The sequence below is a fragment of the Dermacentor variabilis genome, chromosome 5, assembly GCF_050947875.1.
Source record: "Dermacentor variabilis isolate Ectoservices chromosome 5, ASM5094787v1, whole genome shotgun sequence".
Classification (NCBI taxonomy): Eukaryota; Metazoa; Arthropoda; class Arachnida; order Ixodida; family Ixodidae; genus Dermacentor; species Dermacentor variabilis.
The window spans coordinates 116,580,656-116,598,243 of record NC_134572.1 but is presented as its reverse complement, the minus strand read 5'-3'; the positions used below and the strand labels follow the sequence as shown (position 1 = coordinate 116,598,243).

Sequence of the window (17,588 nt, the reverse complement as noted above, 5' to 3'; positions counted from 1 at the left end):
AGGAGAGGTGGGGAGATCAACCAGACACGCGTTTGGTTTACTACCCCACGCAGGGCGAATGAGGTTAAGGTACTGAAAGAAGGAAAGAAATAGAGAAGTAAGAATACTGGGGAGTACTGCGCTAGGAAGTGCCCGTGAGCCTACAGTCGGTCAACGAGGCCCGTCGAATTCAGAAAATGCAACAACGTGCCTGTCGTTCTCCGAGCTTAGGATGCTTGCGTCCTAACTTTTGTTCTGACGCGAGCGAACTAGAACCTTTGTCATCCGAAATCTAACCTAACCCAATCTAATCCAGAACTTTAGTCATCGAGAATGATATTGAGTCCTGACGATTTAACGTGGTATGGAGACGAAGATGCTCGTCGTCGTACATGTGATGCTGTATGGAATACTCCGTATACACATCACTACTCTTTGCACCGTAAGGTCTCTGATGAGTCGTTCATCCCCATATTCGTAACCTGTCCGTTTAATTACCGCTATCATCAAATGCAAGGAGGCAGAAAGTAAAAAGTGGAGAAGGAAAGGCAGGGAGGTTAACCAGTTTAGCTTAACCGGTTTGCTACCCTACACATGGGAGAGGGATGGTGGAGAGGGAGAGAGAGCACATAGCACAGCACACACACTGGACTCCGCCGAAGAGAGGCGACTCTGCTTTATCGCTTATGGCTAGGGGTGGCTTTCACGAAATCTTACTCCTTCCGCATTGGAATGGCCGACAACGCTCTCTGCAATGCCTGTCTTTGAGAGAAGACGCTGGAACACATTCTGTGCGACTGTCCTGAATATAATGTTCAGCTACAGTCCCTGGCATCTGTTCTAGCGCACCTTGACCCTAGACCATTTTCCCTCGACACGATTTTCACATGCCGCCGACAGAAGACATCGCAGCAAGTGAATGCGACGAAGGGACTACTTCGGTTTTTGAAAGAGACGGGATTAAACAAGCGGCTGTGACAGTGATATCACGTACCATGCCAGATTGATGGACTACAACGGACGATCAAATGCAAAATAATACGAACAATGTGTAGTGCTCTTAGAACTCTCAGAATAACTAATATTATAGAACGGCGCCCTGGCAAACGTATGTATCGCGCCTAGCATTCTTATTTCATATTCATCGACACGACGCACCCACGCTGCCACAGAGAGACTGACAATTGTAGACGTCCATGACCGCTCAAAATGTAGGAAGTGTAAGATCGTTGTTGTATTATTGTGTATATACAGCTGCATCGTCTTGCTTTTCTGCCCTGAACCGAGGTCACGGCTGAGATCGTGACTGCTCGGCGAGTCGGCACAAGGCGAGAAAACACGAGTGACCCTCGGTGCGTGCGGCAGCGTTCTCGAAACGATTCCAGTCTAAACGACTCCAATGATCCAAGCATATACACAGGCACCGGCGTAGGGTGCGTAACAATTAACGAAAAGACGAGAGTTCTGACCGGCACGGCCCTCATGTCGGGATTAAGAGCGAGCTACGATAGGCGAACGGAGCAGGAAGTGCAAGTTCAACGTTCTGCACGTTTCCCTGAGCATGACAGGGTCATGCGCGCTCACTACTCGTGTAATGCACGCATGAGCCATTCCACTCTTCCGAACTCCCGCGTTAAAACGACTCCACGGGGCGTCTGGTCCGGAACGGCATCCCTTTCGAGCTTGTTGTCCTCGGAAGCGCTTTCGAGAAGAAAGCGGGCTCCTATTTTTCTCGCTATAGCTTCATCCCACTGTGATATTACTCTTGTCTCCCTCTGCATCCGTTTCCTTTTTTTTTTTCTGATCGCAACACGTCTAAACGATTTCGTAGTCGCGCTTCAGATGCCAACCTTGAACGCTGGCGCTCTTTTCGTTCCGCATGGAGATATTTCTCGCTCGAGTAAAATGCGTACGGACGGCCTCGATGCCCATGGGTAACATCTCGGTGAGCTTAGCCGCTTAGCTCACACGTGAGTTAGAGGGAGAAAAACTGTAAAGATGAATCGTTGTTTACGATACGTGACAGTTAACAGCTCCCGCGATAGAAATACTGCACGAATGAGGGAAGCGCGATACGTATTCTAGACAAGTCAAAGAAACGTGGGACTCAATGTGGTAAAGGATCGAAGAGCTCGAATAAAGTACTTAGCCGCGCACAAAAAAAAAAAAAGGTCACCGCTATTTAAGGATTTTGCATGAAAATTCTGAATATTCGCGCAGAATGAGCCTTTGAAGGTTATCTCGCCTCAGGAAACTAAACATTTACTCTTCTAAGGCTTAGAAGCGTCGTTGGCCCTCGGAAGCACGCCCCTCCCCCCCCCCCCCTCCCACGCACCTCGCACGCACAGACACACAGACACGGGCACGTACGCCCGCACAACGTATCAAGCAAGCAGAGTCTGTTCTTTCGTGAAGACGCAGTGGACCACTATAAGCTCTTGGAAAATTCTTTCCTTCAGCGAAAATGAAGAGGCGAATGCATAAAATTTGACTGCGTTAGCAAGAAGATTATAAGAGGACAAAGATTACGAGTCCCGACTGCCTCCCGTCTCTCTTATTTGCCTCCTAAAACGGCCGCCATTACAGCCTGCATACGCAAAGACGACGGCGAAAAAAAACTTTGTCCTCTCGCCGCCGTCGCCAGCACGTATACGCCTCCCTGCTTGAGCTGCCCTGTCTAATCTCCTCTTGCACTCTTGCTCGTGGCACTCGCCTCAAATCCGCTTTCCTGGAAAATAAAGTTAGTGCTGGTGTCTCGGAGGAAACGCAACATAAAGAAAGGCGATAACACACTCGCGCGCGCAAGTGTCCGTAGACATCGTGTCCGGACAGGGAAAAGAGCTTAGCTATACGTGGGGAGGCGACATGCGCATAACTTCCGCGTCCTATTAGGAACGCTCCATTATCCACGCCCCGCGCACGAAACGTTGCATAAAGGTGGCCGTATACATGTACAAACAGGCAAGTTACCGTCCGAATACGTGGAAGAGGCGGGAAGCAACTTCTGAACATCGTTCCACACTGTACAGGTAGGGGAAGTTCAAAGCGTTTCCGCTTAGCCAAATATTTAAATCTTAAGCTTCAATCTGCACCGCGAAAAAAAAAAAGGAAGAATACAGATAAGCTATCGCACTGTTAACTGGCACCACCGTTCTTCCTCCATCCTCTTTTTTCTAGTTTCTTTTTTTTTTGTTTTTTACGTTTCCTTCAATCACGAGCACGTTTTCGAACTATGGTGACATGAACATGCGCACTGACGCGGTGCTTCCTCGCTAAGCATCAACAAATCCAGGACGAGTCTATAGGGATGATTCCAGGATTTCACCTCGTTTCACACTGGTTATACTTTCACCTTCCTGTTCGTGCAATATGTCCTCACTGTATTCGGACATTTTGCGCGTACCTAGATAGACACGTGCTGCAGATCTACTTGGGGGAGCTTTTCCCCGAACCACTGCTTTCTACGGAGGCCGCGGGCGGCACGAGGAAAAATCGCAATCGTTGAGTGTACGAAATAAGCTTCCTCTACATGCCCCAAGTTAAGCTCAGCGCTAATTTCGTGGCGGATAGTGCGACAACAACGGGCGCAAAGTACATGCCAGCCGCGCTTGCAACAGCCCGGGCGCCGGTTGTCCAATAAGAATTGCAGTTTGTGAATAGTGAATTAAGCTAGAAAAGCTTCCTGAAATAAAAAAAAAATTCAGCGAAAATTTAGCGGTAATCGCGAGAGAAGCGTTATGGTTACGTCGCGCGTCTTTGAGGTCCCGGATTCACGATTCAAACCACATCCACCATACTGCGATGTGACGTTCAATAGCTCACTCGACACACCTCCTGCCTCTTTGAGGAGCAAAGTACAACTGACAGTGGTCCAGAGGAGACCACCATCAGCTGCACTTCGAATATATATATATATATATATATATATATATATATATATATATATATATATATATATATATATATATATATATATATGAACAATTTCTCGTGCCACTTCCCAGTGAGTGACGAACAGACGTTGCCATTGTCTGGTGAAGGCTAACGACTTGTTTGAAAATACTAAAAGGACGCGACTGATACATAAAGCAAACAAATACATAAACGCGGTTGGTATTGCGATATTTCTGGGTCATTGAATGTAAACAAAAAAAAAACCTGAAATCTCTGGCGTTAGCTAGACACAGGCGCCTCGATGCCGCACGATGTTCAAGAAAGCGTTTGCCGTATTTATTTTTATTATTTATCTTTTACTATTAGGCTGTCTCTCCTTGCTAAAGAAAATTTTCCTGAAATACTTACCGGATAATCTGTAGTGGTTTACTGTCTATTTAGCAGAGATTGAACGAATATTCGTAGCTTTAAATACGTATCGCGTACTACGCACTAACAATTCGTTTCGGTATTCGAAAATAACTATTTGGTATTTTCGAGTATTCGAAACAAACCAAGTATTTCGAAACAATGAAATGTTAAACTCTGGTTAATGTTTTTCCGTCTGCTAAATAACGAGTGGCGAATTATTAGAAGCGAGAGAAGGACAAACGTTTAAACGTTTTCTCAGCAATGAAGAAACAAAATGGGTAACTCAAGCTTTGTTTTTATATTTTTCGGCGGAAGCCTACAACCCATAATTTTTACTTATAGTCGGTCATTTTGCGTTTCCGACAGTTTAGTCATGTAGTAGCTTTATCTTTTATGATGCAACCTGTGATGTTTTCCTCGCAACAGCCCCTTTTACGTGTGTGTCCTTCACACAAGTCCTTCAGCAGTTTTCTGTTTCTTTCTAAATAACTTCTGCTTTTTATTCAGAGCTTTTGGGAAAATACTGATACAGCTATTACTTTTTCTTGAAAACATTTTTCTTCTTCCTTTCCTTTTCTTTCTTTTTTTTTTTTTTGCAACCACGCTCTAAGGTAGTTTCACGGCCATTCGTCATGATTTCCAATTACAATCAGTAATCTTGCGGTTAAAATTGATCCCTTCCCCTTAATAGTTAGTTGTCTTTTTTTTCATTAACCAGTGCAAGCGTGGTACCTAATTATACCTTAAGTAAATATTCCTGCTGCCAATACATGCGTCCTGGTTTGTCTGTGCTATATTCGATTCGATATTCGATACTTATTATTCGTATTCGCTGATATTTTTCGACTTCTACTGCTCAGTGCCTGTCGTTAAGATCAGGCCGAAACGAACAGCGCATCTTCGGCATTGTCCCTGTAAATTGTACCGCTTTCGTGACGGCGCATCACGTTGCGCATGCAAATTTCAATGCTCGAATTCCGGCCTCAAGCAAGGCTACGCCCCGCTACGCACTCCTCTCTTGTCAACAGCGACGACGTTTTCGTGTCCGACATCGCGTCCGAAAAGCTCGCGCTTCTTTCAAACGGCACACGGAGAGCTCTCCGTCTGGAGACGCGCTTAATGAAAGCGCCGTACTTCCTGGCCGGAGCGAAACTATGAACTACGAAACTACATGAAACCGGTTAACCCGCCTTCTCTTTCTTTGCGCGCAGACGGCAACTGTCGCGTGACGCAATGTATATATACGCGCAGGTCGCGAGCGTCTCTCACCCCTGATGCTTTTGGTGCAGCACCGACAACAATGGAGGATTGCGAGAGGAAGGAAGTCAAGAGGGTTGGGGGGAGGGGGCCAAAGAAGGGCTTGGCCGGTCTCTGCCTGGGGCGATCCGACCTGCGCGCCCGCAGGCAGGCGAGGGTAAATAAATGGCGCGCGCAACGAAGAGTCCAGGAAGCAAGCAAAGAAGCCCGTAAAACCAGGCTTCGCGTGTACAAGGCGCCTGCGAGAGGTGCGTCTCTTCCGAGGCACACCGAGGGGGAGTTGCACGGTGGTGGCTGCTGCCGCCGTCGCGCAACCCGCTTCACGGTTCAGGGCAATGCTGAGCGCGCGCCTCAAGGTCGGTCAGCTAGCCACGCTGAGCTCTTCTTTCGACGTATGCGCAGATGGAGAAAAAAAAAAAAACTCGTAAAGGTACGAGACAGGGGAGCAAGCGTCCAGCACCACGGGCCAGCGGAGCGTGTCTCATTTTTTTTTTTTCGCCCGCTCGTTTGCCGCGGCGATTTGCAGGGCGGTCAACCGGCCTGGCTCGCCCACCCGTCCTCGCCTCTTTGGGCAAATATCGAGCAGCGCTTTGGCTCCGACTTGGTTTTCAAAAAACGCGACTACTCTCATTCTTCGCTACGAACACAAGTGAAAAGCTGACGAAGGCGAGCGCGAACTTGACAGCAGGGAACCGTGTGAGAAAGGGAACGAGCATGCGAATGCGTGTGTGTGACGTGATTCAATGTCTCCGTCTGTATCTTGCTTCCAGGTTGTCCGGGGCAATTTCATTTTCGCCTTTGCGCCTCAGTACATCTTTAACGCGCAGTCCTCGTGCCTCCTATAGGCCTCTCAGGCTCTCGCTCCTCTAGCGCAGAGGACGCGCCAAGGCGTGCAAGTTCTCGACCTCGCACGTGCGCTCGGCTAATTTGACGCGTATACTCACGGAGCGAAAAGTCGAGCCAACACAAGACCTGTTCTTCCACTCTCCTTTCTGCTCGCACGCGCCCGAGGCTCCAGGGCAGAGACGACGCTAGAGCAGATGGCACACAACGCGTGAAGATCAAAGTTCATCTACATGAAATTTCAGTTGCGCTGTTTTTCACGGAGAGCTGGCTGAACGAGTTAAATGAGAGTCTTAACATTTATGTCCAGCTACCACATTGCTTTCGGCCCTTTCATTCCATGGAAGCCAACTATGCTAGCCCTTCTGTTTAAATGTACAGTCACCTACAAAAGTTTACGGGGCACGGCTTTCACGACAAATGCGGATTTCTGCTCTGTTGAGGCGTAGCGCTTCTAATTTAATAGATCACAGTGTAGTTCGCAAGAACTGCTAGGGATCAAATATTTTAAATAGAGGCTACATGTACAGGCTTCGCGGAAATTTGGCTCTTTCGCATATCCCGCGTCTCGTAAACTTTTGCGGGTGACTGTACATAGATGATGCTGATGTGCATATTCCCCTTGAATCGTGCAGTTGTAAAGACTGTAACAAAGCCATGTGATAAAAAAAACATACTGCCCGTAAGAGAGAACGAAGGAACATAGAAAGTTAGCGGGAGACACACTGCACGAAAGGGACGATCAGTGCTTGTAGTCATTGCGCATGCGTAGTTGACAGCGGGTTTGTCACTGTCCAGCTCATTCCCAATGGTGAGATTCCCCAAAGTGAGCGTCTCCCAGATGGACGCCACATGATCGAAAAAAAAGAATGTATGGCCCATCGGTTGCTACATTTAAGGGTTATGCACTTCTTGTGCAACAGGGGCACACACCCATTCTGAAGGATGGGCCAAAAACGGGCACGCATCCAGTGACACATGTAGCGAATGTCTAAATCAAAGAAAATTAGGTAAAGCAATAAATCCGTTGAATATAACGCGGTATGCCACTAACAGGTCGGTGTGCTTTAGGAATGCTTATGGGCCAACATTATATGTTCACGTTTTATGCTGGATTTTCTTTTATTACTCAGAACAGAGGCTGCGCTTACTGCCTCCACATTTGTTGGTCAGATCTCCGCACGAGGTTTATATAGAAACATTCACTAACAGCAGCATTTGGTATACATATAGTCTTTGCATACATACATACATACATACATACATACATACATACATACATACATACATACATACATACATACATACATACATACATACATACATACATACATACATACATACATACATACATACATACATACATACATACATACATACATACATACATACATACATACATACATACATACATACATACATACATACATACATACATACATACATACATACATACATACATACATACATACATACATACATACATACATACATACATACATACATACATACATCAGCCACAGTAAAGAGAGACCCAGTAGCAGACAGCATCAAGCAGCAGACAACCGCCACGCCAAACGCGAGCGGATAGCCTAAGGAGGCTTCGCTTTAAATTTGAAGCTCAGAACAGGAGTGCGAAGCAGGAGCAACTGTTGAACGTGAGTAGTGCGGATTGAACTGCGTGTGACTGGCACACGTGGATATGGGGATGCATATGATGGGGATCACACCAGCTACGAGAAGTTATGAAAAAAATTTTGAAGCACCCAATGAAAAACTGCATTGCGTGGCGCATGCTATAATATGCGATCTGTCTCCATCACACACACGCACGCACGCACACACCCAAAGCGAGACTGCATTGGACATACTGAAAACCCCAAAATATACCTTTTCTGCATAGGAAACCTCTTTTAGAAATGCTGAGGACAGTCCTTGAGGAAACAGTCAGGAGCATTCTGCAGGACCTCTTTGTGCAAACACCTTAATCCCTTCGAAAACGGTGCCCGCTATATCGCCAGCACTCTTCTGGTGGTGATTACGAAATTAAAGGAGGTTAAGTGTTCTAGTGGAGCAAGTAAGTAAGTGACAGATGCATGCGGTGTGTCTGCAGCTTTGTAAAGTCAGTGCTTGTTGCGCTAAACTTCAGCTTGGACCACGGCGGGCTCGGCAGAATATCTTGCCTTCGTGTAGGCGCTGACTAATGATTATTATATTGTTATTAAAGCTAAGCTTTCTTTGCTTCTTATCACGACTCTCCGGGCGCAGCTGCTGCAGTCTTGCTGACGCGCGCCGCTGGGTTTCTTGCCACACCACCAGAGGGCGCTCGCCTCCGCGCGCCCCGGCCGGCACGGAGGTACAAACAAAGCAAGCCGCATACAAACCTTCGCTTACATCGATTCCCACAGTGCGTGAGACCCTTGGATCAATTATTTATTCTCTCTTTCTTTAATTATTTGGCGATATGTCCCTATATAGCCACAGAATTATTATTATTATTATTATTATTTGTTTTGAACACATACACAAATATACACAGGTAACAGGAAAGGGAAAGCGAGGAGCACGCTGGCAACTGCCACCGGAAGGGGCACAATGCCTGCCTACTCTTCTGAAGGAAGGTGACAGCACAGAACCCCATACATCTAGCATTGCATGCAGTACATTAGAAGAAGTGCGCTGTGCGCATGCCTGCAGGCAAACTGCTCCTTCGAAACATCAGCGGAAATTACTTCGCCCAGGCTCGACTTTCCAAAATGTCAGGTGCGAAGGCTTCCTCAGTCGGCATCTCGCGTTGCAAACATGCGAGCCAGAGGCGACAACGCTCAGCGGAAAAAGGTAATCTTTCACCGCACAAGCAAAATGTCACCCAATTGGAAAGGTCAAATGAAGATTCCCACTGCAACTTGAGAACGGCTACGTACGTGCACAGCTGCTTTTGCCGTTGCACTGCGTAAAGACCACCCATTCCTGCAGTTTCCGTGCTTACGCGCTTTTAATCTTCGACGGCATTTGCGCACACGACGTCTTCGCAGTCTCAAGTAACGTGCATCGACAGAGTGACGCACGTTTGGGGATATCTAACGGATGCCACGCGAGGAGCGGTGTTTAGCGGGTCTTTCGCGTATGGCTGTTGCTTGCGTATAATAGCGGCAAAGCACACACGTACACCAACTAAACAACATACACTATGCATTTACGAACTACAAGGTTGTTGATGCGGCCACTTAGCACGCCAACGGATTAACTTTATATCTTGTGCACGGTAGTGAAATTTAGGTGCTTCGCCTATGAATACAGTAAACTTTGCTTGTTGTTTCATGGCAGCTTTGACTGTTTAGTGATGGTACCGTTACGCGTAACTTCGTTGGTCTTCTTACGTACAGGATCATGGGGAAGGACTAAATACAAGCACGATGAACTGTGTAAGTGTTTCCATTCGTGAGGGGAGAAGCGGCTGGTGCATATCAACGAGAGAATTTCAGTTCTTTTCTTCACTTTAAGCTACTATACAAATTATTTCTTTCTCTACCATGAGAGCCCCGCTCCTATATTTATATAACAAAAGTAACAACAGCATGATACAGGCAGAGCTTTTTATGTACACCCCTTTTTTTCTGTAACCATCCCTGTTTATCACTACTGGCTTGTACACGCAGAACGCTGAATCAAACGGCGTGTCCAGGTGGTAGGCTCAAATCTGACCTGAGCAGAAAGCAAATGCATGTCGGAGACACGGAGGACAGAACGAAGTGATGTAACTTCCATTCGACTCAGTAAATAAAAAAAAAAACTGTCCCACTTTTGCCTGCATGCCCGCCATTCGCACATAGAGCGAGTGGAAATGAGTCCGCGAACATAAACGAGAGTTTAGTGCTTTACTACGTAATAATGGCCTTATTCTCACGCGCGGCTGAAAAGGCAAAAAAAAAAAGGCAAAACGTGTCATTGGCTTTTTTTCCCTGCGCTTCCACTTGTTCGCGTTTATACATGCATTGCAAACGTCCTACAAGGCGGGTCACATATAAAATAACTGAATTTAGTTTCATGAGAGCGGTGAATGATTATTTTGTTATCGTGGTGTACTTGGCTCCAGGCATTGTGCCATTCGATTTGTAAGCGTGCCTCGCTAACCGCATGTCGTGACGTGAATATGACCTCTGAAGCTCTTAAAAATGTAGTCTGAAGTGGGGAGAGGAAGTCTCGAGCGTCGATGAGAAGAAAATACACTTTGTTGTTGTTTTCGCTGTCAATAAAAAAATAATAATAAGCCTTTTTGCTGCAGAGTGTTTGCATTTAAGCTGGTGCAATCTATCTTACCTTCTCTGGATAAGTTAGAAAGGCCAGCAAAGATCTTATTTAGCCATGCATTTCAACCATCCGGTAACGACGATAATAAGGACCGTCGAGAGCAACTGGATCTGGACACGATATTTCGGCGCATTAAATGCTTGTAAGTTAACAACTGGACAAGTGTAAAGACGTCAAACTCAGTGCAATGTACAAAGTGCCATAACGTCGCGAAGAGGACAACTAAAATGCACAGTTTATCTTTTCCAATGACGGCAATTTCCCAGACCTCACTCATTTTGGTATATTGTAAAAGAAACATCCGTTCAGCTACAGGTGGTGCGCTCTACCCTGGCTGGAATAACGGGGCCGAATGTTCGTCAAAACTTTCCGTCGTGTCTCCCATTGTGATGGTATAGTGCTAGTCAGTATACCTACGCCTGCAAGAAATGTTTTGCTGCTACTTCGCCTGTGCTCAATTTGAAGCGGGCCGCCTGCTGACATTCTTCTTCTTACTTGTCACAAGCAAGTTTCACATCATTTACACTTCGTGTAGAGATCGGCAAACGGCGTAACGTAAAGTTTCAAATCAGCAACACCGTAACCCGAAAGGCCATCAGAGCGGCGTGGCCAGAAGTGGCAATTCCAAATCGGTCGCACACCACCCAGGGAGGTCGACGGAATGGCGTCGCAAAAGAAAAAAAAGAAAAAGAAAAAAATAACAGCCCCGAGAGCACGACGACAAGGGCTGTATCGCACACGTGCCCCCACATCCTTAGCCGGTGGCTTCTTTGAATCCCTTCCCGTTTTATCGCCGTCGCACTAAAGGCAAGAGGCGAGGAGGGCGGATCGGATGCACGGCGTGATTACCGCAAGAAGGAGGCCGCAGTACAGAAACGAGTACATGCGAGTCTCTGGGTTAGGAAAGTCGGAAGCGGCGCGGCGAGGCTTACAAACCGGCCGCAAGTCACGGCGCCGCGACGGGTCCTCCTCTATCCGTGTTTTACAACCGGTGTGTATATGCGTTGCAGCGGGGCTATACGCCGACACTGCCGAGACAAGCCGAGTCAAGCCTCAGATCCCGCCAGGTGGAGCTCGGCTATGCGGCTGCTTAGATGCACGTGCAGTGTTGTGGAAGCTAGCCGCGGCAAAGCGCGTGTCGAACGCCCTGAAGAACAGACCTCCCGTGTTCTATGCGTAATAGAAAAAGAACATAATACAAAGCGCATTGTATGCAGAACGCAATACGCGTATACAGTTCCGTTTTCTGTACGATATAGGCCTTCAATTACAGAGGACTTTGGCGAAGGGTGAACCCAGCACAAAGTTTGGTGTTCCGTCCGCCTTTATTTTCAATCTATAGATAGCGCATACGCGCTGGAGCATTCCGCTTGATATAGAGCGTAACCACGTTTTCATTCGCGAAGCGCTAAGTAAGCAATGCTCATTTGCATCATCGGGCTACAAAGAATCGCGGCACAACTCTCCGTCCCGTTCTGCGGTCAGCAACACAGTTCACGCTTTATAGGTGCCACGACATCGTATACCCTCACAGCGAATTCAGGCACGCGAGAACACAGCGCTGTATACGAAGGAGCACGGTGGCATGAAGCGCACGAGCGCCTCACACACGCGAGCGCTCACACCTAGCCGTGTTTATACGAGCATGCCCTGCGCAAACGCTCGGCCGCTGCGTTCTCGAGGATTCCTCACGGCTCGCCTTGGAGGACGGTGCGGTTCCCTCGCCGCCATTCGCGTGTCTGACCCGGCCGTGCTCGCAGAAAGCCCGGGAACGGGTCGTTCCTCCGAAAAAGAAACGAGAGAAAGAAAAAGAAAGCACGACCGCAGCAAATCAGAAATAAGAGAAGCCTCGAAGGATGGAGCCAAGCGGCCCGCAGAACGAGGCTCGCGGGCATGCTCGCACGGCGGGCAAGGCGCGCGCATGAGCGAGCCAGCGCTGCTTGAAGCCCCGCTATGTAGGAAGTAGGTGTCTGTGCGTTCCCGAAATATATCGGCGCGGCGTCTTCGGCGGGCGATGCGGCATGTCTGTGTGGTATACGGTATTTATAGGCGTCCCGCAGTGGAGGTGCTCTCTCGCGGCGCCCCGCGGGATATTTGACCGTTCGATACGCGAGCCTCTTCTGTGCGTCTCATCCTTACATCCTAAACCGCGCTTGCTTTCTTCCTCCTCCAGCTGGTCTTATTATTTTTTTTTTGTTCATCCTCTTCAGAGCATGTCACACGACAGGAACGAGCCGCGTACGCGGATGTGGAAAAGAAGGATACGACTTGAACGACGCTTAAAAGCCTCTGATCTTCGAGCGCGCTGAATTATAGGGGGCGCTCGGAGGGCTATGCGGATTACAACGCACGACTGTGTCCGTGTTAGTGTACAGCCGTATGTGCACGTTTCATGGTCGGTCCCGCAAATTCGAGGCCCCCCTAAATCTGCTCTTCTACGCACACAGACAGTACTGATTTCGGGCGTAAGGGAAATACGCTGCAGAGAATGCTTTGGAAGCTTCGCGCGTCACCTGCGGAGCAGTGAGAAAACTGTCAGAATATGGCGGCAATTTGCAGCCTCCCGGTTTGCCGCGACCTGTCCGGGCCGTGACGGATGTGGCAGCTACAGCAGCAGTAGCAGCATTTCCGCTGTTTGTTCACGCTCTCCGTTCAAAATCTCCAGGAGGCTATTTTCGTGCGCAGCTAGCACAGCAGTGCAGCCGGGAAAATGAGATATCATTTTCCTTGACGTTGAATGGCGATAGGAAAGAAAGTAGAACATGCGAGCAGTCGGCATTGGAACGGCAGTCGAATCGGAGCGGCATGTCCGATTCGCCTGTGTTGGGCACCGCTTAGAAAGAAAGAATAAAAGCCAAAAGTACACGGATGAAATCTAGCTCGACGTTTCTTTTTTTTTCTTTCTTCCCCCCTTCCCTCTCCTCCCCCTGTTTTGCCTATCACGCGCTTCACTCCTTTTCAACCGACGATATGAAAACGCGGAGCAGGAGCTCGAAAAAAAAACGTTTCGCGTCTCGCGACGGGCGGTGCTATTATTTCGTTCCGTTCCGTTCCGCCCCGTCACTATTGGTCCGACGGAAAGCGGACCAAAGATTGCGAACGCTTTGTTTGCCGTCCTACACAAGAGAAATCAGAACGGCAGAAGTGAACGAGGCGACAAGCCCTAATAGAGCGCGTGTGTGAAAAAAAAAAAAAAAGTTGTAACCTATATTTTGTTTCATGCACAGCGGTGACGCTATATTGCGAAGGCTGTAGAGGGACGTTTCTCACTCCTCCTCGCACTACCGACCGATAAATAGCGCGTCATACACGAAAGAAACATGTAGGTACACATACACTGCGCGCACATCGACGTAACATCACGCCACACTTTTACGTCCCAAAATATGACGCAAATATTACGTGGACGGCTTCGCAAATATGTACCTATGTATTTGCCGCCGCCAATAGAGCGGATAGAGAGAGAGAGAGAGAGAAAGAGAGAGAGAGAGAGAGAGAGAGAGAGACGCATCTCTCGACCTGTGGCCACAGCACGGGTGCCTCTTGCGGTCGCGACCGGTAATATAGTACGTCGCATACTGGATGAGCGAACGTGTCGAATGGTGCGTGGTTTGGCATAACGCTACGTGCGTCCAAAAGTCGCAGCTGTAATATACAAAGCTATCATTTCGCAGAAAGTGAGACCCTTTATGGCCGCACCACTCGCGGGCAGCTTCAGCAGCGTTGCCTGCAAAGTATAAAACGGAGCGTAGAGATGTTGAAAAAGAAGGGCAAGGGTGAAAGAAAAGGAAGGAAAAAGACACGAGTGTGTTTTCAAGCCGCCTTGATGGTGTTCACGAGCGCCCTCGTCAAAAAAAAAATTAAGAAATGACAGAAAAAACAGGCCGGCAAACCTTATTAATTGCCGAGTGAGAGCGCATACTTCAAATGTTAGGCCATCCCACGAACCCTTCTGAGGAAAAAGTTGTAACCACACGTTGTGAACTCCTTACGAACGCATTTTTGTATTTCTGGTACGGTCTCAGCATTTTCTTTCTTTCTCTCTCTCTCTCTCTCTCTCTCTCTCTCTCTCTCTCTTTCACTCTTTTTTTCCGGCTAGGTCGCGCGCGTCTGTCGTTGTCGTTTTCCCCTTGTCTCCTACGCATAGTCACGAACACGGTGCGACTCAGTGTCCATTCGTGGTGAGGTACTACGCAAGCTTGAAAAGCAGCCTCATTTATTTTTCTTCTCGCTTTTCTCGTTTTGCGCCGTTTCTCACCGTACTGCATGCGCATGACGGCAGAGGCGAAAATGCAGGACGTGCCCTGCGACCCAATTAAGTCATCTCTGGCGCGCAGGAAAAGAGCCACTTTGAGCCCGCGAGCCGATCCGGCTTGCGACACTGTCGGCGAGTGCGACCACTTTCGAGCCTTTCTTCTTTCTTTTTTTTTTCTTTCGTGTCCACTTTGGGGGTTTGCCTCTCTTTGCGGAGCGAAACAGATGGAATACGACGTGCCCGACACGTGTTTGGCGAGGAAAAAAAAAAAGAACCTCTTCGTTCGGCGACCATCATGGAATGTCGCCGCGGAGCCGGCGTACAGCAGCGACAACAAACCCCAGAAGGAACGTCTCTTTATATATATATATAAAAAAAAGAAGCCTCGCTATAAACGAGGCACGTAATAATGACCCGAAGATTTTACTACCGAAGTGCTTCGTCTTTCGTGTTGGCGAGCGAAAGACGCAGTGGGAAGTTTCGGGAGGAAAAAAAAAGTTTCCGAACAATGTCAGTCAACGACTGCAAAGGGCGAATCACATTTACCAGTACGATTATGCATACGGGTACGGCATCCCTATACGACGCTCTAATCGCCTCGACATTGCAGATAATAGCTTAATAGCTGAGGTGAGACTCTTTGCACTACAGAGCACGAAGGAGCGACCCAAACTGACTCGCTCGTAAATGCACACTTTCGAGGTGCAGCAAATAGGTCGGTTCACTGGAAAGGAGCGAAAAACCAGTTTTGTTTTTTAGCCCATTCGCTTGCTGCGATACGCGAGAAGGCACGAGATGCCTGATGTTCCGCGCAGTATGCCCACAGCAAACGTAAGACGGACTCGCAAAAAGGCATCTTACAGTGCACAGCACTCATTGCAGTACTGGAGCGCTCTGCTTGCGTTTGCTGCAAAGAACGCGTCTAACTCGCACATCCGCCCCGTGCTGCCGATCGCACGGACCAAGGTGCCGGGCAATTAGGCGATCGGTGTCTCTCTGACTCCAGCAATTATCCCTCCTCTCCGGAAATACCAGCGCGTGCATTAAAGCGGCTCGACTGTGCCCAAAGTGTCCTCTAAGCGGGCACCTGGAAATCGGCCGGCCATTTACGTCCTTCGGAGGCAGCCGCCAAATGAACTTAACGACATTAACAGCTCGTGACACTCGCTACATTACGTTGCTTATATATATATATATATATATATATATATATATATATATATATATATATATATATATATATATATATATATATATATATATATATATCAGCATTGCAAGGCTGTCGTGCGGAGGACACAAGGCGAATATACATATCTGTCGCCTTGGTCTCTCGCTACAGTCGATGAACGAAACCGTATGCGTTGTGCCGAGTGAGGCTCGTCTGAGACGTGAAGCCCCCGCGGGTCGGCTTCCCTGAGCTGTTCCTTCACAACGAACCCCTTTCCCTCGTGCGACAGTTAGACAGAGGGAGTATGCAGTCACGGGCGTCGTCTACGTTTCGCGTCATCCTACTGCGCGTCTCCGTTCCGTAACGTCTTACGTACTTATCTTTCACTTAGCGACTTCGTTTAGGATCCATCGTTCGCACGCCAGAGGTGTGCGCCGAGACGTGAGAGCTCCGCGCCTCCTTGCGTGCGGGGGCTTGACGTGCGCTCTCTCGGCGGCGGTGCCGGCCTGGCGACGCGTATACGTACGCCGTGCGCTAAACCAGCGCGGCGACGGCGGAGAGCTATTACGGGCTCATTACGCGTCCCCGCCGTGAGACAAGCGAAACGACGGGGCGGCCGAAAACGACCTCGAAAGCGATTTGGAACCCGGCCTCGAAAAAAAGAGTGTCCGCGGGGCACGGCGGCTCGGTGCACAGCCGGGGACAGTTTGGGGCCGACCACGTTCGCTACACACTCTTAATCTCGCTCCGCGTGAGTTCTCATTGAGGAAGTGCAACATTTTCGCGGGTATGTTCCAGTTAGTTGCCAGTGGAACCTATAGGTGTGTGAAGTATGTCCCACATGAACGCGGTTTCAGTAACAGACGTGTGAAAGAATGTTCCAGATAGCGGGCACAGGTTATGGAGCACTGCTCTAAACAATTGTGGCTGTATTTCCCTCGAACATAGTTCCACGTATTTATCACGCGAATTTAAAACAACAAAACAGTAAATAGTTCAAATACATGGAGGGCATTTCATATATTTCGTGATTTTATGTGGTACGTCGTTCCATCCTGGCAAGCAGAAAATGATTGCACATATGTTCCACGTATTGCTGGAAGCTAACAGGAACGAAATTAAATAGTGCCGCAACAGGTGGAAAGAAGCTCGACCGAAGGAAGAACCGATGTTCGAGGATGTTAGTTCCACATAGTTTCCATTAAATGGTGGAACAATATTGTAAATATGGGGGTACCTTTATAGTGGAACCTACGAAACTCAGGTGGGACGAAAACGAGATGGAGTTCAGCACTGCGCGCGCGCTAACTCGAGCATGAAGCAGCAGCAGCAGCAGCCATAGTAGCTGCTGTTAACTGCCTCTTGCTCGCCGGCGGCCTCGAAGTTCGCCCGGTGCTGATACACAGAGCCGCACCGCGTTCTCCATTCCCGCCTAAACGCTGCCCGTAGCGGCGGGGCTCGCGATAT

The 17,588-nt window shown here is 48.4% G+C and overlaps 1 protein-coding gene across 4 annotated transcripts in view; it reads right to left on the bottom strand.

Annotated features, from left to right (window-relative positions):
• Nucleotides 1-17,588, bottom strand: part of LOC142583088 (uncharacterized) — a 249,566-nt gene that overhangs the window by 227,160 nt on the left and 4,818 nt on the right. The window lies entirely within an intron of this gene.